At 41.1% G+C, this 25,689-nt stretch overlaps 1 protein-coding gene across 1 annotated transcript in view; it reads left to right on the top strand.

The window, feature by feature from the left end:
- The window catches only part of APOLD1 (apolipoprotein L domain containing 1), a 69,539-nt gene that overhangs the window by 35,973 nt on the left and 7,877 nt on the right, over nt 1–25,689 (top strand). The gene's annotated exons all lie outside the window — the stretch shown is intronic.

A 25,689-nucleotide genomic window follows, 5' to 3' on the forward strand; every position in this document is an offset into this window, starting at 1 on the left:
TTTCTAGAACTTTAAAAAAATTGTCCCAAACAGAAGCTTGTACCCATTAAACACTAAGTTCCTATTCTCTTCTCCCCTGTCCCCTGGTAACCTCTATTCTACTTTCTGTCTCTGTGAAGTTGTCTAGTCTAGGTACCTCATATAAGTGGAACCATATAATATTTTTCCTTTCCACAGCTGCTTTTTTTTTTTTTTGAGATAGAGTCTCGCTCTATTGCCCAGGCTGGAGTGCAATGGCACAATCTCAGCTCACTGCAACCTCCACTTCCTGGGTTCAAGTGATTCTCCTGCCTCAGTCTCCAGAGTAGGTAGGATTACAGGCGCCCGCCACCATGCCCGGCTAATTTTTGTATTTTTAGTAGAGACAGGGTTTCGCCATTTTGGCCAGGCTAGTCTCGAACTCCTGACCTCAGGTGATCCACCCGCCTTGGCCTCCCAAAGTGCTAGGATTACCGTGCCTGGCCTACAGCTGCTTTTTAATGGAAGAAAAACTTCTCCAAAACAAGAATTATAAAAAATATCCAATAACTCTTGCCCGTACCATCATCTCCAAAGAGATTTGAAGAGATCGGACTCAGGCTCATGTTTTCAGGCAACACGGCCATGATCTTGCAAGTGTCTCCAGGAGAAGCCTGAAGCTCAGTTCTGAGGCAGTCACAATGCTTTTGGTGAGCCCAAGTTCACCACAGACCTGCCTCTGGGGGTATCGGCCCACTGAACCACAACAGACCACCCATAGCATTCCACAATGTTCAGCCAACCCCGCATGACAGCTAGGACAGCAGGCTCAGGGCTCACAGAGGCACACTCAAGAACCAGTGCAGGGCAGCCCCTTCTCACCTATGCTTTAAAAAGTAATAACTCATTTTACTTAACTTTTTAAACTGAAACATAAAACATAGATTCATAAAACTACGAGATAAATTATTGTAAAGAGAACATCTTTGTAACTACCAATCAGATCAAGAACTAGAACGTTGTCAGCCACCCCCCAAAGCCCCTCTATGTGTCCCATCCAATCTCAACCCTCTTCCATCTCCCAAAAGTAACCGCTTTCTTGCCTTTTTTTCTTTAAAAAAAAAAAATCATTTTATTGAGAGGTAATTCATGTAACATACAATTCACTTATTTAAGGGGTACAATTCAGTGGCTTTTGGCTTAGTTACAGAGTTGTGCTACACCCTCCTGAGTTTTATAGCATTTCCTTGTATCCACCGGTATCTGCAGTTTCAGGCACCCACTGAAGGTCTTGGAACATATGCCTCATAGATAAGGGGGAACTGCTGTAACTGGTCATTTTTGAAGGATGGAAAGCAACTAAAGCAACTAATTCAATATCTTTTTTTTTTTTTTTTTTGAGACAGTCTCGCTCTGTCACCAGGCGCAATCTTGGCTCAATGCAACCTCTGCCTCCTGGGTTCAAGTGATTCTCCTGCCTCAGCCTCCCGAGTAGCTGGGACTACAGGCGCCCACCACTGTGATGCCTGGCTACTTTTTTTTTTTTTTTTAATTTTAGTAGGGACGGGGTTTCACTGTGTTAGCCAGGATGTTCTCCATCTCCTGGCCTCGTGATCTGCCCACCTTGGCCTCCCAAAGTGCTGGGATTACAGGTGTGAAGCACCATGCCCGAACTAATTCAATTATCTTAAAAACTGGTAAAGTGTCGGGTGCAGTGGCTCATGCCTGTAATCCCAGCACTTTGGGAGCCCGAGGCGGGTGGATCACGAGGTCAGGAGTTCGAGACCAGCCTGGTCAACATGGTGAAACTTTGTACTAAAAATACAAAAATTACCTGGGCCTGGTGGTGCATGCCTGTAATCCCAGCTATTAAGGAGTCTGAGGCAAAAGAATTGCTTGAACCCGGGAGGCGGAGGTTGCAGTGAGCCGAGATTGCACCGCTGCACTCCAGCCTGGGCAACAGAGCAAGACTCTGTCTCAGAAACAAAACAAAACAAAACAAAACAAAACAAAAACTTGGTAAACAAAGGGACAGAGCCAGCATTTTTCCTGCCTTTCCTATTGAATGAACAGAAACATTCAATTTATCCATCCATAAATGTGACGCCTTTTCCACTTCAACTAAGCACTTATGTATTGTGGCCTTAACTTTTGCAGTTTGAGATGCAACAGCAAAACTAGCACAATTTCTTTTTCCTTGTTCACAGTGTCACCGATAGAGTCATTCTTAACCACAGATCTTAGCAATCTCAGCATATGATTTCTTTTCTTTCCTTATTAAGTTGAGAACCTTCACCTTTTCATTTAAAGGGAGCACTTTACAGCTTCTCTTTGGCATATATGAATTGCCAGCGTCACTATTCTTGCACTTTGGGGCCATCAGTAAGTAAAATAGGGTGACTTGAACACAAGCACTGCGATATCGTCACAGCCAATCTGATAACCAAGAAGGTTACTAAGTGACTAATGGGCAGGGAGCGCCTACTGTGTGGTTCAGCTAGACAAAGGGAGGATTCACATCCTGTGCGGGAGGGAGCAGGATGGCACGAGATTTCATCACGCTACTCAGAATGGCATGCAATTTAAAACTTATGAATTGTTTATTTCTGGAATTGTCCATTTAATATTTTCAGACTGTGGTTGACCGAATGTAACTGAAACCACGAAAAGGGAAACCATAGAGAAGGGGGAGCTGCTATAGTTGTTTGTTTTTAAACCATTATGAACACATGGATTTAAATATCTTTGAAGGGTTTCATTCCATTTTAATTATTATCCTTAATGAAGTTCAAGTTGTCCCATCTTGGCCAAAATTGCCTCTCGTGTCCCCTTGGCAGAACTGTAGTAGTCTTTGTTAGCTTCCTTGCTATCTTGTATGACAAGATGCTATAAAGTATATTACTGACTTTTGGTAATTTAAATGATGTGATATTGACTTAGGAATAGACAAATATGTTAATGGAGGTAAGGAATGGGATAATTCATAAGGTTATGCAATAGGTATCTGTTTTTGTTGTTGTTGTTGTTGCTGCCAGCATTTATTGCACTTTCTACAAGGACAGTTTCACAAAATTTATTTGGGATATTACTCTTCATTCATTTAGCCTTATTGAAGTGTGTTGAAGGGACTGACCCCATCTTCAGCTCAGGCTGCCTTGACGTCAATATATCCAGTTACCCTGTTGGGAGTGACTAGTTTACAAATAAGCATGGCCAGAGTCAATGGGAGATGAGAAGACACTCACTGGGACTTCTAGGAGAGACGTTAGGATAACTGGCCTTCCATTTGGAGGAAGATGCTAAATTTCTACTTCTTATCATTTGCAAATATTAATCGAAGTGAAATTAAAAACCTAGAAGAGTCTATGATTATTAGAAGATGCAGAAAGGCAAAAAGCCATATTGATAGATTGATCATTTGATTACGTGATATCAGAACTATACAACACCTTGAAAAAAATTAAGACAAGCAACTGAATGGAAGTAGACATGTTATATACATAACAAAAAACTTGTGTCCAGCTCACGCCTGTAATCCCAGCACTTTCGAAGGCCGAGGCAGGCGGATCACTTGAGGCTAGGAGTTTGAGACCAGCCTGGGCAACATGATGAAACCCCCTCTTTACAAACGGTACAAAAATTAACCACCACGCCCACAGTCCCAGTTACTCAGGAGGCTGAGATGGGAGGATCACTTGAGCCTGGGAGGCAGAGGCTGCAGTGAGCCATGATTGTGCCACTGTACTCCAGCCTGGATGACACAGTGAGACCCTGTCTTACAACAAACAAACAAAAACCTTGGCCAGGCGCAGTGGCTCACGCCTATAATCCCAGCACTTTGGGAGGCCGAGGTGGGCAGATCACCTGAGGGCAGGAGTTCGAGACTAACCTGCCCAACATAGCAAAACCCCGTCTTTACTAAAAATACAAAAAATTAGCCAGAGCGTGGTGGTGGGTGCCTATAATCCCAGCTACTCGGGAGGCTGAGGCAGGAGAATCGCTTGAACCCGGGAGGCGGAGGTTGCAGTGAGCCGAGCTAGTGCCATTGCACTCCAGCCTGGGTAACAAAAGCGAAACTCCATCTCAAAACAAAAACAAAAACAAAAAAAAGACCAAACAAACAAACAAAAAAACCCCTTGTGTCCATACCACAGTAAACCTTTCACATGTGGATAAGAAAAAAAGGCAAATCAATAGAAATATATGCAAAAGATATGAATAGATAATTTACATATGAGGATCTGAAAGAGCAACCCCCTCCCCCAACATATGAAAGGAACTCTACCTCTTTAATAGTCAGTGAAGCACATTTTAAAACTTGGTACATAGTAGGATATACCAGAGTTTAACCATTCCCCTACTGATGGAAAGTTAGATCATTTAAGACTTATTATTACATACAATGCTCATTGAAGATGTGTCTTGCCTCTTTGGAACATATTCGTGCTTTTGAGATGTTAAACCTTATAACCTAAACCTAGAATGTGATAGCAAACATCTTGGTGTCTGCGTCCCAAATAGAAGTTATATATTATGTGAACATACACTAAAATTTCGCATCAGAATGTTCTTTGAATTGTATTTTTAATCATGTGCTTAATCTAATACACTTGGGAACTACTGGAACTTTTGCTGGTCAGATTAGTTCAAACAGTGAGAAATTGTTCTCTTTCCTTGAAATAAAGCTGATTGAAGGATTATGTTGTCTGAATAGCTGTAGGATTCAGAAACTCCTTTATAAAGACTTACTTTATTTTTAGGTTTAAAAATATCCATGATTTCTTTTGGATTAATGGTCTAAACATGCGTATTTGACTAAAGCCTTACTTTTTTATTTTTCATGGCTATAGCTTGTTTGTTGTTCATTAATTGTAAGTATGTTCCAGGGAGAGGAAATTGTTTAATCTCTACTCAGCAGGGAAAGAAAATATTTATCAAATTCAAAATATGTATGCCTTTTGTTCAAGCAATTTCAATTTGAGGAGTCTTCCCTACAGAAATACTCATAAGCATATACACACACACATACTCACACACAAGGATGTACACTGCACCATTGTTTCTAATATATAATTCAGTTGAAAATTTGATAAATGTCTATCAACAAAGGAATGAATTAGCAAATCATGACCTGTCCCTAAAATGAGTGACAGCCACATGTATCACCTTGGAAAAATGTCTATATATGAGAGGGTGCTGGAAGGGAACAGAACTCACCCCCAGATGGTTTGAATGAACACATATATATGCCATATGTATATGGCATATATACATATGGCATATATATATATATATATATATATAGAGAGAGAGAGAGAGAGAGAGAGAGAGACTTAGTCTGTCACCCAGGCCTAAGTGCAGTGGTGTGATCGTAGCTCACTGCAACCTCCAACTCGTGAGTTTAAGCAATCCTATTGCCCCAGCCTCCCCAGTAGCTGGGACTACAGGTGTGCACCACCACCATGCCTGGCTAATTTTTTGAATTTCTTCTTGTAGAGGTGGGATCTCGCTATGTTGCTCAGGCTGCAAATGAAGACATTTTTAAGGAAGAGTTTGCTTACAGAGGTTAGGTGCCAAGCAAACAAACAAGGGATGGTGAAGTTCCTAGGGACTAGCAATGGTGGAAAGTGATTCCCATTCCTAGGGCCTCAGGTACAAAGGCGAGGGCATAGCACAGTAGGAACCCAGTGAAATTTGGAACCATGGAGGCAGGGCCATCCAGTGGAGTTATAGCCAAATATGGAGACAGCTACTGCAAAAGACAGAGCTGATGCAGGTAGGAAACAAGGAAGGAATACCCTGACTTTTTAAAATTAATTAATTTATTTTTTATTTTTTCCAAGATGGAATCTTGCTCTGCCACCCAGAGCTGGAATGCAATGGCATGATCTCGGCTCACTGCAACCTCTGCCTCCCAGGTTCAAGCAATTCTCCTGCCTCAGCCTCTTGTGGAGCTGGGATTATAGATGCGCACCACCACACCCAGCTAATTTTTTCATTTTTTGTAGAGACGGGGTTTCACCATGTTAGCTAGGCTGGTCTTGAACTCCTGACCTCGTGATCCATCCACCTCGGCCTCCCAAAGTACTGGGATTACAGGCGTGAGCCATCGCGCCCAGCCTTACCCTGACTTTTTTCCTTTTATTCTCCGATATTTTGCTGCAGAGACCTCTGCAGTGACCTCTGATTGGCTGAACCCAGTCGGAAACATTTGGCATGGGAGCCTGAGTAAAGTGGTCTACCGGCCAGAAAGAAAGGACAAATATGGCCCATGAAGATAGGGAATGACTAGCACAATGTTTTGAGGGTATTTTTGGTTTTGAAATCCATTAGCCTGGGTGCCGTAGCTCACACCTGTAACCCCAGCACTTTGGGAGTCTGAAGCAAGAGGATTTCTTGATCTCAGGACTTCAAGACCAGCCTGGGCAACATAGTAAGACTCTGTCTCTAAAAGAAAAATTTTTAAAGCCAGGTGTAGTAGTCCCAGCTACTCCAGAGGCTGAGATGGGAGAATTGCTTGAGCCTGAGAAGCAGAGGCTGCAGTGAGTCATGATTGCACTCTAGTCTGGGTGACAGAGCAAGACCGTGTCTCAAGAAAAAAAATTATTTTTAATTGACAATAAAAGTTGTATATACTTATTGTGCACAGCATGATGTTTAGATATATGTGTGCATTGTGAAATGGCTAAATCAAGCTAATTAACATATTCATTTCCTCACATTTTTTTTTGTATGCAGTGAGAACATTTAAAAACTACCCTCTTAATAATTACTAAGTACAATTATCCCTCCATATCCAAGAAAAATTGATTCTGGGACCCCCCTGTGAATTCCAAAATTTGGGGAATGTTCAAGTACCTTATAAAAAAAAAAGTGTAGTATTTGTGTATAACCTATGCACATCTTCCAATATATAGTTGGCTTTTGTCATCTGTGGGTTCCGCATCTGTGGATTCAACCAATCGGAAATTGAAAATATTGTGTGTGGGGGGGAACAATACAACAATAAAAAATAATACAAATAAAAAAGCAATAAAGTATAATAACTATATAGCATTTACATTGTATCAGGTATTATAAGTAATCTGGAGATTATTTAAAAGATAGGGAGGATGTACATAGGTTATATGCAAATGCTATACCATTTTATATGGGACTTTAGCATCCTTGGATTTCTGTATCTACAGGGGGTCATGGAACTAATCCCCCACTTACGTGAGGGGGATGTCTATACTTTAAATCATCTCTAGATTACTTACAATACCTTATGTAATATAAGTATTATATAAATAGTTGTTATGCTGTCTTTTTAAGTTTATTATTTTTAAGTATTTTTTCTCAAATATTTTTGATCTGAGATTGGTAGAATCATGGATGGAAAACCTGAGGATCCAGAGGACTGATTGTATACAGCACATTATTTTTATTTATTTATTTATTGAGATGGAGTTTCACTCTGTCACCCAGGCTGGAGTGCAGTGGTGTGATCTCGGCTCACTGCAACCTCCATCTCCTGGGTTCAAACAATTCTCATGCCTCAGCCTCCCAAGTAGCTGGGATTACAGGTGCCTGCCACCATGCCCGGCTAATTTTTGTATTTTTAGTAGAGACAGGGTTTCGCCATGTTGGCCAGGTTGGTCTTGAACTCCTGGCCTCAGGTGATCCACCCATCTCGGCCTCCCAAAGTGCTGAGATTACAGGCATGAGCCACTGTGCCTGGCTACAGTACATTATTAACTATAGTCACCATGTTGTACAAAAGATCTGTTGAATTTATTCCCCCAACTGAAATTTTATATGCTTTGACCAATAGCTCCCCAATTCTCCCCAATAATGTTTATGTTATGTTTTTTAAGTGGAAAAAAAAGTTGCATAGCAATATATAACATGCTATTTTTCTAAAAGAAAACCACAACCACATATCTGAAATGCACATGGTTGTATAATCATCAGCATTATGTAAGAACACATAGCAAACTATAAACCTCAGTATTACCTCTAGAGGGTGAAAACAGATGGAGAAGGATTTTATTTCTAACTTTCTATATTTTAATTTTATTATATATTTTTTATTTCTACTAAGTGTGGGCTTTATTGGCTGATTTCTCGGTGAGTGCATTTCCAAGTGTGAAGGGACCCTTCCTGTAGTGTCTTATATACAATACAGTAGGAATGTTCCTTCTTTGCCAGTGACTCATACACCTTTGTGTGTATCTCACATGGTGATCTTCCCCAGGTGGATGTGATTCTTCATGCCAATGAAGAGTAAGGAAGACCACAGCATGGTATAGGGATAGAATAAACTGCTGGGCTAACAAATAAACCCTGAACTCTCAATGGCTTAATACAATAAAGATTTGTTTCTTATTCATGCTGATGTTCCTGGCCTGAGAGTTCACCAGAGCAGCTCTTCTCTAAGCAGCAAATTCAGGGATCAGGGCTTCTCCCATCCTGTGCATCTGCCATCTTGGAACCTTCATTTCCAGCCATGCAGAGGAAGAAAGAAGGAGCCTGAGAGACTGGGAGAGGAGTTTTATGCAAAGGGCTGCTGGGAAATGTAGTCTTCCTGGTTCTGCAGGCTGTATAAGAGGCATAGACCAGCATCTGCTTCTGATGAAGGGCTCAGGAAGCCTCCAGTCATGGTGGAAGGTGAAGAGGAACCAGAGAGGAAGGAATGAAAGTTTCATTTAAAAAATTAGAGATGAGGTCTTGCTATGTTGCCCAGGCTGGACTTGAACTCCTGGGGTCAAGTGATCCTCCCACCCCAGCCTCCTGAGTAGCTGGAACTACAGTCTCATATAACCACACCTGGCTCAATATATTTTTATATTATAGAAATTTGTTATAAGAATGATGCATTTTTTGTGATTAAATGAATACAGATAAACTATATTTTGCATACAAAGAAAGCACTGTTACACTTAAGGTGAAGACAAAGGTAAGAAAACCCCTAAATGGTTATTAAACATTTAATTCACTTAAGGGCACTGCAAAGAGGAAACACTTTTAGAAATCTATGTTAATTCTGTTAACATTAAAGCCAAAGTGTAGGCTGGGCATGGTGGCTCATGCCTGTAATCCCAGCACTTTGGGAGGCCAAGGTAGGAGGATTGCTTGAGCCCAGGAATTCAAGACCAGCCTGGGCAACATGGTGAAACCCCATCTCTACAAAAAATCAAAAATTAGCTGGGTGTGGTGGCACAAACCTATAGTCCCAGCTTCTCAGGAGGCTGAGGTATTAGGATCTCTTGAGCCTGGGAGGTTGAGGCTGCAGTGAGCCGTGATTGCACCACTGTCATCCAGTCTGAGCAACAGAGTGAGATGCTGTCTCAAAAACACCCAAAAAACAACAACAACAAAATGTCAAAGTCAAAGAGTAGATGTTCTGTGCTCTAGTGTTGGTTAGGGTCCTCTGTTGCAAACATCAGAAATCAAGTCACTCAAGGAATAAAAGGGGAGTTGAAAAAATAGGAATATATGAATGGCTCATAAAATGCAAGGATGGCAAGAAATAAAAGTTAAGACTCTCTGTTCGCATCTCAGGTTCTTATCTCTTAATTTTCTCCAGTAAACAAAACTTTCTCTGCTCTTGGGGGAACATAACGGGAAAAATATGGCTGCTCCACAGATCCTGAGTTCCACATTTCAGTTCCAGTCATTGAGAAGACTGCCTCAACTGTCTTTAGGTCCATATTCCAAAATCTTGAAAGAATTTGATTGGCCAAATTTGGTTTGGATGTCCACCTTTAGTCCAATTAGCTATAGTCAGTGTGCAGGATCATGTAATGTAGTACCAAGATACTGGAATATTTTAAATGGAGATAAAGAGATGATGTCAGGTTAAGGTGGGGGCCGTAAGTTCCCAAGCTGCCTACTATAGTTGCACAAAGGACAAAGAATATTATAGATTGATGAGCTAAAAATCACTTTTGCATTGTCCCACAGCTAAAAAATTTAAAAAGAGATTTCTGAGAGAGCCATAAAAAGGCAATAGTAAAACACTGATATAAAATCAACTGGGGCCAGACATGGTGACTGATGCCTGTAATCTCAGCACTTTGAGAGGCTGAGGTTATTTGTCTGGATCACATAAGGTCAGGAGTTCGAGACCAGCCTGGCCAACATGGCGAAACCCTGTCCCTAATAAAAATACAAAAATTAGCTGAGTGTGGTGGCATGTGCCTGTAATCCCAATTACTCAGGAGGCTGAGGCAGGAGAATTGCTTGAACCCGGGAGGCGGAGGTTGCAGTGAGATCGTGCCACTGCGCTCCAGCCTGGGCTACAGAGGGAGACTATGTCTCAAAACAAAACAAAAACAAAAACAAAACTAGTATAACAACTATTTACATAGCACTTACATTGTATTAGGTATTATATGTAATTTATAGATGATTTAAAGTACATGAAAGGAGGTGAGTAGGTTATATGCAAATACTATGCCTTTTTTTTTTTTTTTCGAGACGGAGTCTTACTCTGTCACTCAGGCTGGAGTGCAGTGGTGCGATCTCGGCTCACTGCAACCTCCGCCCCCTGGGTTCAAGTGATTCTTCTGCCTCAGCCTCCCGAGTAGCTGGGACTATAGGCACATGCCACCATGCCCAGCTAATTTTTGTATTTTTAGTAGAGACGGGGTTTCACCATGTTGGTCAGGCTGGTCTCAAACTCCTGACCTCGGGATCCGCTTGCCTCGGCCTCCCAAAGTGCTGGGATTACAGGTGTGAGCCACTGTGCCTGGCCTACTATGCCATTTTATATAAGGATATTGAACATCTGTGGATTTTGACATCTGTGGGGAGTCTTCAAACCAATCTCCCATGGATGCTGAGGGACAACTGTACAAATATGGAACAATAGAAAAGGTCACAGATAACTAGAAGTAAAAAATAGTTACTGGCTTGATAAAAGGTAAGAATACCTTATAATTGCACCACATTTTGTAGGTCTCACAGGGTTTCCACATTCCCTTTCCAATATAATAAATAAAACCTTATAAAAGCAATTGAGGCAGAGTGCAGTGGCTCACACCTGTAATCCCAGCACTTTAGGAGGCTGAGGCAGGAAGATCATTTGAGTCCAGGAGTTCAAGACCAGCCTGGGAAACCTAAGGAGTCCCCGTCTCTACGGAAAATTAAAAACAACAGAAAACAAAAAAAAACAACCAGGTGTCATGCACCTGTAGTCCCAGCTACTCAGGAGGTTGAGTCGGAAAGATTGCTTGAGACCAGGAATTCAAGGTTGCAGTAAGCGAATCACGCCACTGCACTCCAGCCTGGGCAACACAGCAAGACCTCATCTCTTAAATTAAAAAAAAAAAAAAAGCAATTGAGTCTCAATAAGTCAAGTCACTTGCTCAAAGTCACACACAAACCACAGACTTAGGACTCAAACTCCTTGTTTTCACTTTATGTGCAGAGGCCTAACTTATACAATCTGGCTCCCACCTTTTTCAAAGGTAGTTTACTTTTTTTTTTTTTAGCATTGAAATTAAAGGCAGAAATGACTTTTAAAGTGCTACATTTTCAGGGAAAAAAAGTGGATTAGGAACATTAGTTTCCATTCTGGCATGTAAGGAGCTTAGAAGTCACTACTCTTGGCTGGGCACTGTAGCTCATGCCTGCAATCCCAGCACTTTGGGAGGCTGAGGCAAAAGGATTACTTGAGCCCAGGAGTTCAAGACCAGCTGGAGCAACATGGCAAAACCCCATCTTTACCAAATATACAAAACTTAGCCAGTCGTGGTGGCACGTGCCTGTAGTCCCAGCTACTTGGGAGGCTGAGGTGGAAGGATCACTTGAGCCTAGGAAGTTAAGGCTGCAGTGGGTCGTGATTATACCACTGCACTACAGCCTGGGCAACAGAGCAAGACCTCCAGCTCAAAAAAAAAAAAAAAAAAAAAAAAAAGTCACCACTCCGTCTTAACAAGTAAAAAGCTGAGTAAACTGAAAAATCAACAGCTCTTCTTAGATCCATAAGAGATGGGAGGTCATAGAGCAAACCCCAAATTGGAAAGACAGGTGAATGCAGATAATCACAACTTACTTACTGGAGCAGAAACCTTCATGGGAATCAGTGCTGGAGTGGGAAAACCTGAACCGTAATTGATAAATTGCTGGAGGCTTGGTGTGGACAAGTCTGTGAGATAAAAACTTTATTGGGAGGCTCCCACAGTTTTGTAGTTTTACCTCCAGGGGCTGTACTAGGTTCTCACAGTGAATTTTGGAGAAAGATCCTCTCATGCTTCCATCAAGGGGAGAGGAAAAGGAACCATCTTGAAATGCCCTAGAGCATTCTCTTCTTACGAACAAGGTCTTCCCTCAGGAGAAATTACTTAACTGGAGTCTAACCGGGGTTTTATAACAGCCTAACTGATTTGGGGGAAGGGAAATACTCAACTCCAGCCTAGCCTAGCTATGTTGTCCCACCTAAGGAGATGGGGAGACTGAGAAGCACCTGTGAAGTTCACAGTCCAGAGACATAGGCTCACTCAAAGACTGAGACCTAATTATCGGACTGTAGCATGCCTCCTTTCCTTCCAGACCTTGCCACCACATTACTAAAGTCCTATTTACAGTAGTTTCTTTAGCCCAATACATCATGCCTGGCTATCAAGAAAAAATTACAAAGTATACTAAAAGGCAAAAAACATAGTTTGAAGAGACAAAGCAAGCATCAGAACCAGATGCTCTGGATAAAGTAGACAGCATGCAAGAATAGGTAGGCAATGTAAGCAGAGAAATGAAAATTATAAAAAGAACCAAAAGAAATGTTAGAGAGGCCGGGGGCGGTGGCTCACGTCTGTAATCCCAGCACTTTGGGAGGCCGAGGCAGGCAGATCATGAGGTCAGTTCAAGACCAGCCTGACCAGCATGGTGAAACCTCATCTCTACTAAAAATACAAAAATTAGCCAGGCATAGTAGCACATGCCTGTAACCCCAGCTACTCAGGAGGCTGAGGCAAGAGAATCACTTGAACCCGGGAGGCAGAGGTTGCAGCGAGCCGAAATCGCGCTATTGCACTACAGCCTGGGCGACAGAGCAAGACTTCATCTCAAAAACAACAACAACAAAATGTGAGAGATAAAAAACACTGCAATAGAAATGAAAAATGTATTTGACGTGTTTATTAGTATACTAAACATGCTGAGGAAAAAATCTCCGTGTTTGAGGATATCTCAAGAGAAACCTACCAAACTGAAAAACAAAGAGAAAAAAAGACTGAAAAAAACAACAGAAAAGAATATCCAGGAACTGTAGATCAACTACAAAAGGTGTAAGTGTGTAATGAGAATGCCAGAAGGAGAAGAAAGAGAATGCAGAATAAATATTTGAAACAATAATGATTGAGAATTTCCCAAAACCAGTGTCAGACACCAAATCACAGATCCAGCTCAGAGAACACCAATAAGAATACATGTTAAAAAAAAAAAAAAAACTCTACACCTAGGTATATCATATTTACATACAGAAAATTTAAGATAAAGAAAATATCCCTATAGAAACCAGAGGTTAAAAAAATCTTACAGAGAAGAAAAGAATTACATCCAACTTCTCCTCAGACAGTATGCAAGCAAGAAGAGAGTGAAGTCAAATATTTAATGTGTTGAGAGAAAAAAATCCCACCAACCTAGAATTCTGTATGCTGTGAAATCATCCTTTAAAAGTGGCAGAGAAATAAAGGTCTTCTTAGACAAACAAAAATTGGGGGAATTTGTTGCCAGTAGGCCTGCCTTGCAAGAAATAGTAGAAGAATTTCCTTAGAAAAAAGAGAGTATATAGGTCAGAAACTCAGATATACATTAAGAAGGAAAGAACATCAAAGTAAGTGAAGGTAAAATTTAAAAAACTTTATTTTTCTTATTTTTAATTGTTCTAACAGATAACATTTTTTTTCAGAGCTTTGGGGGAATTTATTGGAGCAAATTTTGTGTACGAAAAAGATGCTGGGCTTTTATCTACCATTAGCTGGTGTCATGCCTGATGGCCCCTTTATGGCCATCAGTTTGTTGGCCAGACTGCAATGGCTACAATAGCCATGAGCCACAACGAAATCACCATTATTATCTGACAAGAGGTTGACTTTCTATCCACCATGTTCAAATGCCTGGTTTCAGTGCAAAGTTTTTCATCTGTGTTCTCCAGCAAACTGGCAAAGCTGTTAATTATCTCATTTTGTCCATCCAATTCATTCCCAATTTCCTGCCCCATTTGTTTTTGGCAACTTATGATGGAGGAAATGGCATCAAAGCCTGTGTCCTGTTCTTTGATAATTTTCTGCTTGCTATTGTCAGAGTTCATTAAAATCCAAGCCTCTTGTATCCTCTGGCTCCTCAAAGAGCCAAGGGTTGGGCACTTCCTAACAGATAATAACAGTTTGTTCAAAATAACAATAGCAATAATGTTCATGATGACATATTGCATATATATATGTTTATGTACATTTATGTATAAGTGAAACAAATGACAGCAATGATACAAGAGACGTGAGAGAGAAATTAGGATTATTTTGTTATTATAAGGTACTTAAACTACCTGTGAAGTGGTATGGCATATTCAAAAGTGACTCAGATTAGTTGTAAATGTATATTGCAAGCTCTAGGGCAATCATTTAAAAAGGTTAGAAAAAAAGAAGTATAACTGATATGCTAAAAAATGAGAAAAAATTAATTTATATGAAATGCTCAATTGTAATGACAAAAGGCAAGAGAAAAAAAGAGTGAAAGATAAAAATAAGAACAAAGAACAAGGACAACAAATAGAAAACAATAAAAAAATAGTAGATGTTAACCAAACTGTATTAATAATCACTTTGAATGTCAATGGTCTAAATTCACCAGTTAAAAGAAAGAGATTGTCAGAATGGATCAAAAAACAAGACCCAATTATATGTTGTATACAAGAAATCCACTTTAAATATAAAGACACATATAAATGGATAGAGAAAGATACACCTTGACAACATTATCAAAAGAAAGCAGAATTAGCTATACTTAATGTCAGAACAGACTTCAGAGCAAGGAAAGTGGGAAGAAAGAGGGACATTACATAATGATAAAGGGGTCAATTCTCCTAGAAGACATAACAATCCTTTACCCAATGTATGCACCTAACAACGGAGTGTCAAAATACGTGAAGCAAAAACTGACAGAACTGGAAGGATAAATAAATGAATCCACTATTATAACGGGAGACTTCAACACCCCTCTCTCAGGAATGGACAGATCCAATAGGCAGAAAATCAGTAGGGCATAGTTGAACTCAACACCACCATCAATCAACTGGATGTAATTGACATCTATAGATGACTTTATTAAACAGTAGCAGATTACATGTTCTTCTCAAAGTCATATAAAACATTTACCCACATAGACCACGTTCTGGGCCATAAAATACACCTTAACAAAATTTAAAAGAATGAAAATAATGTAATGTCTACTCTCAGACCACAATGAAATTAAACTAGATATTAATAACAGAAAGGTAGTTGGAAAATCCCCATATACTTGGAGATTGAACAATATATTTTTGTTTATTCTTCTCAAGAGAAAATTAAAATATTTTAAACTAAATGAAAATGAAAGCCAGGCATGGCAGTGCACTCCTATAGTGCTAATCAAGAGGCTGAGGTGGGAGGATCACTTGAGCCCAGGAGTTCGAGGTTACAGTAAGCTATGATTGCACCACTGCACTCCAGCCTGGGTATCAGAGTGATATCCTGTCTCTAAAAAAGAAAAAAAATTATATGAAAAACACAACTTACCAAATTTGTGGGATGCAGTAAAAGCAGTGCTTAGAGGGAAATTTTTATAGCATTGAATGTGTATATTTGAAAAGAAGAAAGATCTAAAAATCAATAATCTAAGCTTTCACCTTAGGAAACTAGAAAAAGAAGAACAAATTAAGTCTAAACTAAGTAGAAGTGGCCAGTTATGGTGTCTCACACCTGTAATCCCAGCACTTTGGGAGGGTGAAGTGGGAGGATTGTTTGAGGCCAGGAGTTCAAGAACCAGGTTGGGCAACATAGTGAGACTTAGTCTCTATAAATAAATTAAAAAATTAACCAGGCATGATGGTGTGTGCCTGTAGTCCAGCTACCTAGGAGGCTGAAGTGGGAGAATCACATGAACCCAAGAGTTTGAGGTTACAGTGAGCTATGATTGCATCACTGTACTCCAGCCTAGGTGACAGACCCTGTCTATTAAATAAATAAATGAAAAGTAGAAGAAAATATTATAAAAATTAGAGCAGAAATCAATGAAATTAAAAATAGGAAATCAAAATCTGGTTCTTTGAAATTATTAATAAAATCAATGAACCTCTTCCCAACTTAATACTTCCTATAAAGCTACAATAATCAAGACAGTGTGGTATTGGTGAAAGACTAGAAAAACAGACCAGTAGAATAGAATGGAGAGCCCCAAAGTGAACCCACATAAATATAGTCAACTGACCTTTGACAAAGGAGCAAAAACGACAATGGCGCAAAGATAGTCTTTCAACAAATGGTGCTAGAAACCTGACATCCACATGCAGAAAAAAATGAATCTAGACACAGATCTTACGCTCTTCACAAAAATTAACCTAAAATGTGTCACAGACCTAAGAGTAAAACATAAAACTATAAAATTCCTAGAAGATAACAGGAAAAAATCTAGATGACCCTGGACTTGGTGATTACTTTTCAGATACAACATCAAAGGCACAATCCATGAAAGAATTGGTAAACTGTACTTTATTAAAACTAAAAATGTTACTCTGCAAAAGACACTGTGAATTGAATGAAAAGGCAAGCCACAGACTGGAAGAAAATATTTGCAAAAGACACATTTGATAAAGGACTGTTATCCAAAAATATACAAAGAACTCTTAAAACTCAACAATAAGAAGAAAAAGATGTGGTGGCTCACACCTGCAATCCTAGCACTTTGGGAGGCTGAAGCGGGCGAATCACTTTGTGTCAGGAGTTTGAGACCAGACTGGCCAGCATGATGAAACCCCATCTCTACCAAAAACTACAAAAACTAGCCGGGTATGGTGGTGTGTGCTTGTAATCCCAGCTACTCGGGAGGCTGAGGCAGGAGAATGGCTTGAACCCAGGAGGCAGAGGTTGCAGTGAGCTAAGATCACACCACTGCACTCTGGCCTGGGTGACACAGCGAGACTCTGACTCAAAAAAAAAGAAAAGAAAAGAAAAGAAAGAAAACAAGGAACCTGAACAACAAATGGGCCAATGACCTTAACAGGCACCTCACCAAAGAAGATATTGGTGGTAAATAAGTATATGAAAAGATGTCCCAAAGCATATGTCATCAGGGAATGCAAATCACAACAGCAATGAAGTACCATTACATATTGATTAGAATGGCCAAAATCTAGAACTGACAATATTAATTCCCTGACGAGGATGTGGAACAGCAGAAACTCTCCTTCATTTCTGGTGGGAATTTGAAACGGTACGATGAATTTGGAAGACAGTTTGGCAGTTTCTTACAAAACTAAACATACTCTTGTCATAAGATCCAGCAGTCATGCTCCTTGGTATTTACCCAAAGGAACTGAAAACTTATGTCCACACAAAAACCTGCACGCAGATGCTTACCACAGCTTTATTTGTGATTGCCAAAAATCAGAAGCAACCAAGATGTTCTTCAGTAGCTGAGTAAATAAATGGTGGCACATCCAGACAATGGGACATTATTCAGTGCCAAAGAGAGATGAGCTATCAAGTCACAAAAAGATGTGGAGGAAATTTAAGTGCATATCTGAAAATGAAAGAAGCCAATCTGAAAAGGCTACATACTGTGGTTCTAACTACATGACATTCTGAAGAAGTTAAACTATGAAGACAGTGATCAAAGATTAGTGGTTGCCAGGGGTTAGGAGGGAGGGAGGGATGAACAGGCGAAGTGCAGAGGATTTCTAGGGCAGGTAAACTACTCTGTATGAGACGATAATGGTGGATACACGTCATTAAACATTTTTCAAACCCACAGAGTGTACAACACCAATAAGGAACCCTAATGTAAACTGCAGGCTTTGGGCCAATGTAGGTTCATGAATTGTAACATAGGTACTGCTCTGTGGGCACTGGCAATAATGGGTGAAGTTATGCATGTGTGAGGGCAGGGAGCACGGGGTGTCTCTGTATGTTCCACTCAATTTTGCTGCAAATCTAAAACTGCTCTAAAAAATAGTCTAACAAAGCAAGATTGGAGAGGAAAACAGATTACATAAAATCATTTTTTCACCTAATTCAAAAGCAAATAGAGTTGAAAACTCACCAGAGAAACTACATTTTTAAAAAAAACGGTTGGGTACACTGGTTTGTGCCTGTAATCCCAGCACTTTTGGAGGCCAAGGCGAGAGGATTGCTTGAGGCCAGGAGTTCATGACCAGCTTAGGCAACATAGTGAGACTTCATTACCATAAAATTTTTTTTCTTTAATTAGCTGGGTGTGGTGGTGTGCACCTGCAGTCCCAGCTACCCAGGAGGCTGAGGTGAGAGGATTGCTTGAGCCCAGGAGTTCAAAGTTACAGTGAGCTATGATCATGCCACTGCACTCCAGCTTGGGTGACAGGGTGAGACCCAGTCTCAAAAACAACAACAACAAACAAACAAACAAAACTAAATTAATAAAAGCAAATAACGGGAATAATAATGACCAAGTTTCAGGGTGTTGAAAGATACACCCCTTGCTTCATCATATTGCTTAATGTGAACCGACTGAATTCTACTAAAAATAGACTTTAAACAAAGTTAGAAAAGAAAACCAGTATCCAACATTCTCTCGCCTATAACAGGCATATTACAAATTAAACCATTCAAATAGTCTAAAAGCCAAGGGAAAGCTTAAGATTTATGAAGCCTCTGTAGATACAAAACAAGCAGGTGTTATAACCCAGGCTGCAACACTGTTGTAGATGTCAGAACTAGAAAGAGAATGATTAGCCTGAGAAAGGGCCAGACAAAGATAATTGTTTCCCAGTATCCTGGAAGATAAGAGAATCTTTATGGCTACTGGAGGGATGTGGACTCAGCTGCAGTCTTTCTGGCACCAGAAGAAAAGGCATGTGGTAAACTAGATATTCTGTAATAGGGCCCATGGGGCAAACGATTCTCTATTAATGACAGAGTGTAGGTTTCACCCACAGGATCCCAGGTGTTCTGTGCAGGTGTGCACACCTGTGGAGGAGGAAGCAGAGCAAACTTTCAACTGCACACGTTAGGAAGCCTGGGACAGTTAAAGAGTTCCCAGCATCAGATATGTCCAAAAGAAAAAGCAAGTAAGATTAGCAAAGATACACGCTTTTTTCCCTCAGCAAAACGCAATGAAGGTTGAGTCTCCCTTTAAAAATAAAAAATCGGATTACGAAGCAGTAACATTCAAAATCATATTATATTGAATTAAAAACAGGTAAACTGTTTAGTGGAATAGATTTCCTAGAAACAGATGTTAACAATGGTAACAAATCAGTATAAGACTAGCCAGCAATAACACATCTATAGAAAAGCGTATTTTTTAAATAAAAAATGATCAAAATTATATTCATCTGAAGAAGAATTAGCACCCGCTATGCACTATAGATAATAAACTCCAGGTGGGTCAAATTAGGCTAAAATGTTTATTGTGGATATTTTCTTTTTACTTTTAACTAACCATCAGTTTCCCTTTCCCTGACATAGCAATCCCATTGTAATTTCCTAGTGTGAAACTTCTCCCTGAGTATATATGTAATGTTGGTGGGAAGGTCAAGTTCTTTTACCATCTCCCACTTGAAAACTGAAGGCAATTCACCCTTCACCCCTCTTCTCCCTGCCCAGTGCAGACAGTAGATGGGCACTTGACCTAAGCTCAGCCAACCCGGTGGCCACTCCTGGAACTTTGATTCTTAAACTGATACAAGGACAAAAGGAAACAGCGGTTGGTCGGTTTCATCACACAGGCTGTTCCAATTACAAAATGACTGATGTCCTTTCAGTTTCTTGGTTCTTTAGAACTCCATGGTCCTTTCCCATGCTCAAGTATGTTCCCTCAGTCTCATAGCAATAATTCGCTTACATTAGCCAGAGCGAGATTTTTACTACAAGTTGAGTATTCCTTGTCCAAAAGGTTTGGGACTAGAAGTGATTTGGATTTTAATTTTGGTGGGATTTTAGAATATTTGCATTTTATGCTTACCAATTGAGCATCCCTAATTAAAAAATCTGAACTCCGAAACGTTCCAGTGAGCATTCCCTTTGAGCATCACTCTAAAATCCAAAACTTACTGAGCACCAGTGTGACGCTCAAAGGAAATGCTCACTGCAGCATTTCAGATTTCAGATTTTTGCGTTAGGGAAATTCAACCTCTCAACCTGTATATCCAGATGGAGACTGCAATTCCAAAGAACAAACAGAAGAGGAAGAGGGTATAGGAGGTGGATGATGGTGTCACAGTTCACCTGGAAATATCTTCTCTACAAGGAAAGGTATTTTTTTTTTTTTTTTTTTTTTGAGACAGGGTCTCACTCTATCACCCAGGCTGGAATGCGGTGGTGCAGTCTCGGCTCACTGCAACCTCTGCCTCCTGGGGCTCAAGCGATCCTCCCACCTCAGCCTCCTGAATAGCCGGGACCACAGGGGTGCACCACCACACCTGGCTATTTTTTTTTTTTTTTTGTATTTTTTTGTGGAGACAAGGTTTTTCCATGTTCCCCAGGCTGGTCTTAAACTCCTGAGCTCAAGCAATCCACCAGCCTTGGCCTCCCAAAGTGCTGGGATTACAGGCGTGAGCCACTGTGCTTGGCTAGGAAAGCATCCTGACAATGATCTGATGGTTTATATTTCTTCTGCTTGCTTCTCCCTGTGGGAGGCGTATACCTCTCTATCTTTTTGTTTATTTTATTTTACATTTTTGAGACAGGCTGTTGCCCAGGCTGGAGCGCAATGGTGCGACCATGGCTCACCGCAGCCTCGCCCTCCCAGGCTCAAGCACTCCTCCCACCTCAGCCTCCCAAGTAGCTGAAACTACAGGTGCACACCTCCTCGTGTGGCTAATTTTTAATTTTTTTTTTTGTAGAGGTGGGTTCTCACTGTGTTGCCCAGGCTGGTCTCAAACTCCTGGGCTCAAGCAATCCTCCTGCCTCGGCCCCCCAAAGTGCTGGGATTACAGAAGCCAGCCACCGTGCCTAGCTCCTACCCTTTAATGTTGTGTTGGCCACAACTTGATTGGCCAACAGAATGTGAGTGGATGTGATGGCTACCCTGTCTGAGCAGCCTTAGGCATGATTAGTCAATTTTGCTTCCAAAACATATTCTGTACTTTATCCACTCCATTGCATCCTATCAACACTAGCCAAATCTGAGATAATCTCTGTCAACTACTTCAATAAAACTGTCTCCTGGCTTTAGTTGTGTACCTCCGAGAACCATCCTTCACACAACCGTTACACAACAATGTCAAATTAACCCTGTAAGGGCACAGATGAAAGCCTTCAATGGCTCCCTGTTTCCCACATGGCACTGGGAAGCTGTCATGGCTTGGCTTCTACCTACCCCTTAAGCCTCATCCTTTGGCCTTCCCTGCTTCCCACTTTATGTTCAGCAACACTAACACCCTGGACACTCCTCCATTCCTTTGTCCATTCTGTTCCTTTGTCCAGACTGCCCTCCTCTCTCTCCTAATTTTTGTCCAAATAACTTCTGTTTAACTTTCAGGATTCAGCTCAATGTCAGTGCTCCCAGAAAGTCTTCCCTAGTACTTCCTGGGCATGCACTTGCCCTGTGCTTTCTTGGTACCAGCACACACCCCTGGCACTTCCCCACAGTAAATTTAAATGATATATTCTGTCTTTTTCTCTTCCAATAGATTTGCCATCTCCTAGAGGGCAGGGACTATATCTTATTCAACTTTTGGTCCCCAGACTCTAGCCTGATGTCTGGCACACAGTAGGTGTTCAATACACATTAGTGGAGCTGAAATCGAACAAATTAAACATTAATATAAGAAAATTCTGAAAGCCTTCTGCCTCTGTTCTTACAAAAGCTGGTGGCATTATAAATGGGTTCTTCTGGAAAGCAGTATAGCGATATATAACAAAAACGTTGAAGATGGTCCTTCTCCTTGACTTGGTATTTTCCCGTTTGTGAATACTCCTCAAGGAAATAATCCAAAGGAAAAAAAAATGTACACAGATGTCCTGGCAACTCTAGTTATAACAGTGAAAAACCTGGAAGCAATCCAAGTGTCTAACAGGGAAATGACTAAGCAAACAATGGGATTATTACATAGCTATTAAAAAATGACAGAGGTGAGGACTATGTCAACATAGACAAGTGTGTATCTATCTGCAGGAACGTTAAGTAGAAAAAAGAACACAGGCTAGTGTTTAAACACTAGTGATTAAGGATGTGTGTGTACATTAACAAAGATTGGAGGCCAATTTGAAGAAATGAAAATGGCTGGAGTGCAGTACTTGTTGAGTCTTTATTTTCCTGTGCAGTTCCATGAATTTTTGACAATAATACTTGAGATTCCATGCAATATAGATATCCTAGAAGTTTTCTGCAGAATAACTATTCTAAGTTGTACCAAGCTGTATAGTCCAAGAGAAAATTTTATGTTAAATTCTCATAAAATTGTTATAAAATAATGATATTTCTTTAAGTGAACAAAGCATTTTTCTTTAGTTAAATTCAACAAGCAACTATGAGAGCTTGACTGTGTTCTAGAGCACTTACATTCTGGGGAAATTCACAGAAATCATGGGCAAAAATCCTCAGGTGAATATGTGTTATTATTTTAATTACTTTTTTTTTTTTTTGACACAAGGTCTGGCTCTATTGCCCAGGCTGGAGTGCAGTGGTGTGATCTCGGCTCACTGCAGCCTCACCTCCCAGGCTCAAACCATCCTCCCACCTTAGCCTCCCAAGTACCAAGTAGCTGGGACTACAGGCACACACCACTGAGGAGCCTGCCTCAGCCTCCCAAAGTGCTGGGATTACAGGCATAAGCCACTGTGCCTGGCCAAATTAATTTTTATTTTGGTGAATGTACATATTAGAACAGATGGCAAAGGAAAGTCTGCAAGACCTTTGGACTAAACCTCACACTTACAAGTTGTCTCAATTTTATTTTTAATTTTAATTTTTTTTATTTATTTTGAGAGAGAGTCTGGCTTTGCCACCCAGGCTGGAGTGCAGTGGAGCAATCTTGGCTCACTGCAACCTCTCCCTCCGGGGCTCAAGCGATCCTCCCACCTCAACCTTCCCAGTAGCTGGGACTGCAGGCGCAGGCCACCACGCCCAGCTAATTTTTGTGTTTTTTGTAGAGATGGGGTTTTGCCATGTTGCCCAGGCTGGTATCATACTCCTGGGCTCAAGCGATTCTTCCACCTTGGCCTCCCAAGGTGTTGGGATTGCAGGCTGAGCCACCATGCCTGGCCTCAATTTTATATTTTTGATGTCTCCAAAAGAGGTCCTATATTTAGTCACTGAGATATACAGTTAAGGATTAAAAGAAAAAAGTCATCATCACATAACTTTAAACTTGTGCCACTTTTCCACTTGGTGCAGTATGAATTAACATTTTATAAATCCTGTGACTATATTGTGAATAGCAAAATGTTGACATAAGATATATTACATTGCAATTAAAAGAAATAAGCCACAATTTTTTATATTCCATTATAGAATTTCTTCATTTTTAAAAATCAACTGAGAGGCTAGGCACTGTGGCTCACGCCTATAATTCCAGCACTTTGGGAGGCCGAGGCAGGTGGATCACCTGAGGTCAGGAGTTCAAGACCAGCCTGGCCAACATGATGAAACCCCGTCTCTACTAAAAATACAAAAAATTAGCCAGGCGTGATGGCGGGCACTTGTAATCCCAGCTACTTGGGAGGCTGAGACAGGAGAATTGCTTGAACCTGGGAGGCGGAGGTTGCAGTGAGCTGAGATCGTGTCATTGCCTAGGCAACAAGAGCGAAACTCCGTCTCAAAAAAATAAAAAATAAAATAGCTGAGAGCCTCAAAAAATGGAGGTGGCCCAGTCCTCTGGAAGGCCTTGAGTGTAATTATCACTTTATCTTTTTTTTTTTTTTTTTTTTGAGACAGAGTCTTGCTCTGTCGCCCAGGCTGGAGTGCAGTGGCATGATCTCTGCTCACTGCAAGCTCCACCTCCCGGGTTCACGCCATTCTCCTGCCTCAGCCTCCTGAGTAGCTGGGACTACAGGCACCCGCCACCATGCCTGGCTAATTTTTTGTATTTTTAGTAGAGACGGGGTTTCACCATGTTAGCCAGTATGGTCTCGACCTCCTGACCTCGTGATCTGCCCGCCTCGGGCTCCCAAAGTGCTGGGATTACAGGCGTGAACCACCGCGCCTGGCATCACTTTATCTTTAAAATGTAATATTTTAAGTAGGAGCCTAAAGCAAATGGGTTGTTGATAACTGTATAAACACCTAGCTAACATAGTCCTTTCCCCTAGACTTACTGTTTCTGCTGCCGTGTAACCGGTGGTCAGAAAACTACCAGTTCTGGCTGGGCATGGTGGCTCACGCCTGTAATCCTAGCACTTTGGGAGGCCGAGGTGGGCAGATCACCTGAGGTCAGGAGTTTGAGACCAGCTTGGCCAACAATGTGAAACCCCATCTATACTAAAGATACAAAAATTAGCTGGGCATGGTGGTGCGTGCCTGTAGTCCCAGCTACTTGGGAGGCTGAGGCAGGAGAATCGTTTGAACTGGGAGGCGGAGGCTGCAGTGAGCCGAGATTGCACCACTGCACTCCAGCCTGGGCAACACAGCGAGACTCCGTCTCAAACAAACAAACAAACAAACAAAAACTACCAGTTCCTAGAGCAGTGGTTCACAAACCCGGCTGCAGGTAGGAATCACCTGTATTTTCCCAGATCCCACGCCAGACCTCTTGAATTAGACTCTCCAGGGCTGAGGCCTGAAGATTCCTATGCTTAAAAAGCTCTCTCTCGTCCTTCCTACACTGAATTTCCTTATGGTGCGAGGACTCAGAATTCAAACTAGTACAGCTAATGCTGCGGTTCAGCTGCATCAAGAGTTTAACACAGCGACAACTTGTCTCTACAAAAAGTCAAAAAATGAGGCAGGAGGATTGCTTGAGCTCAGGAGGTCAGGGCTGCAGTGAGGCGTGATGGTGCCATTGTACTCCCACTTGAGTGACAGAGTGAGACCCTGCCTCAAAAAAAAAAAAAAAAAAAAAAGAGTTGAACAGATCTGAAGGCTAGTTTGAGGGCCAACCACCATTTTCAATGTAGTCTCTCTAGGGTGATGTGTTGGAAGTGCCCAAAAAACAATTTAAAAAAGAAGTTTGAGAATGTGGTCCACAGATTTTTTGGGGGAAACTGACCACACAGAACTTTTTATCAAAAGGCCTTCATTTGTTCCTAAAATTTGTTATTGTGTCTTTACTATATGAAATTAAACAAATGCTGGCTGGGCATGGTGGCTCATGCCTGTAATCCCAGCACTTTGGGAGGCTGGCGCAGGCAGATCACCTGAGGTCAGGAGTTCGAGACCAGCCTGTCCAACATGGCGAAACCCCGTCTCTACTAAAAATACAAAAATTAGCCAGGTGTAGTGGTGCGCGCCTGTAATCCCAGCTTCTCGGGAGGCTGAGGCAGGAGAATTGCTTGAATCCGAGAGGCGGAGATTGCAGTGAGCTGAGATCATGCCACTGCATTCTAGCCTGGGTGACAGACTGAGACTCCGTCTCAA

This window comes from Hylobates moloch, unplaced genomic scaffold (assembly GCF_009828535.3).
Source record: "Hylobates moloch isolate HMO894 unplaced genomic scaffold, HMol_V3 SCAFFOLD_8, whole genome shotgun sequence".
Classification (NCBI taxonomy): Eukaryota; Metazoa; Chordata; class Mammalia; order Primates; family Hylobatidae; genus Hylobates; species Hylobates moloch.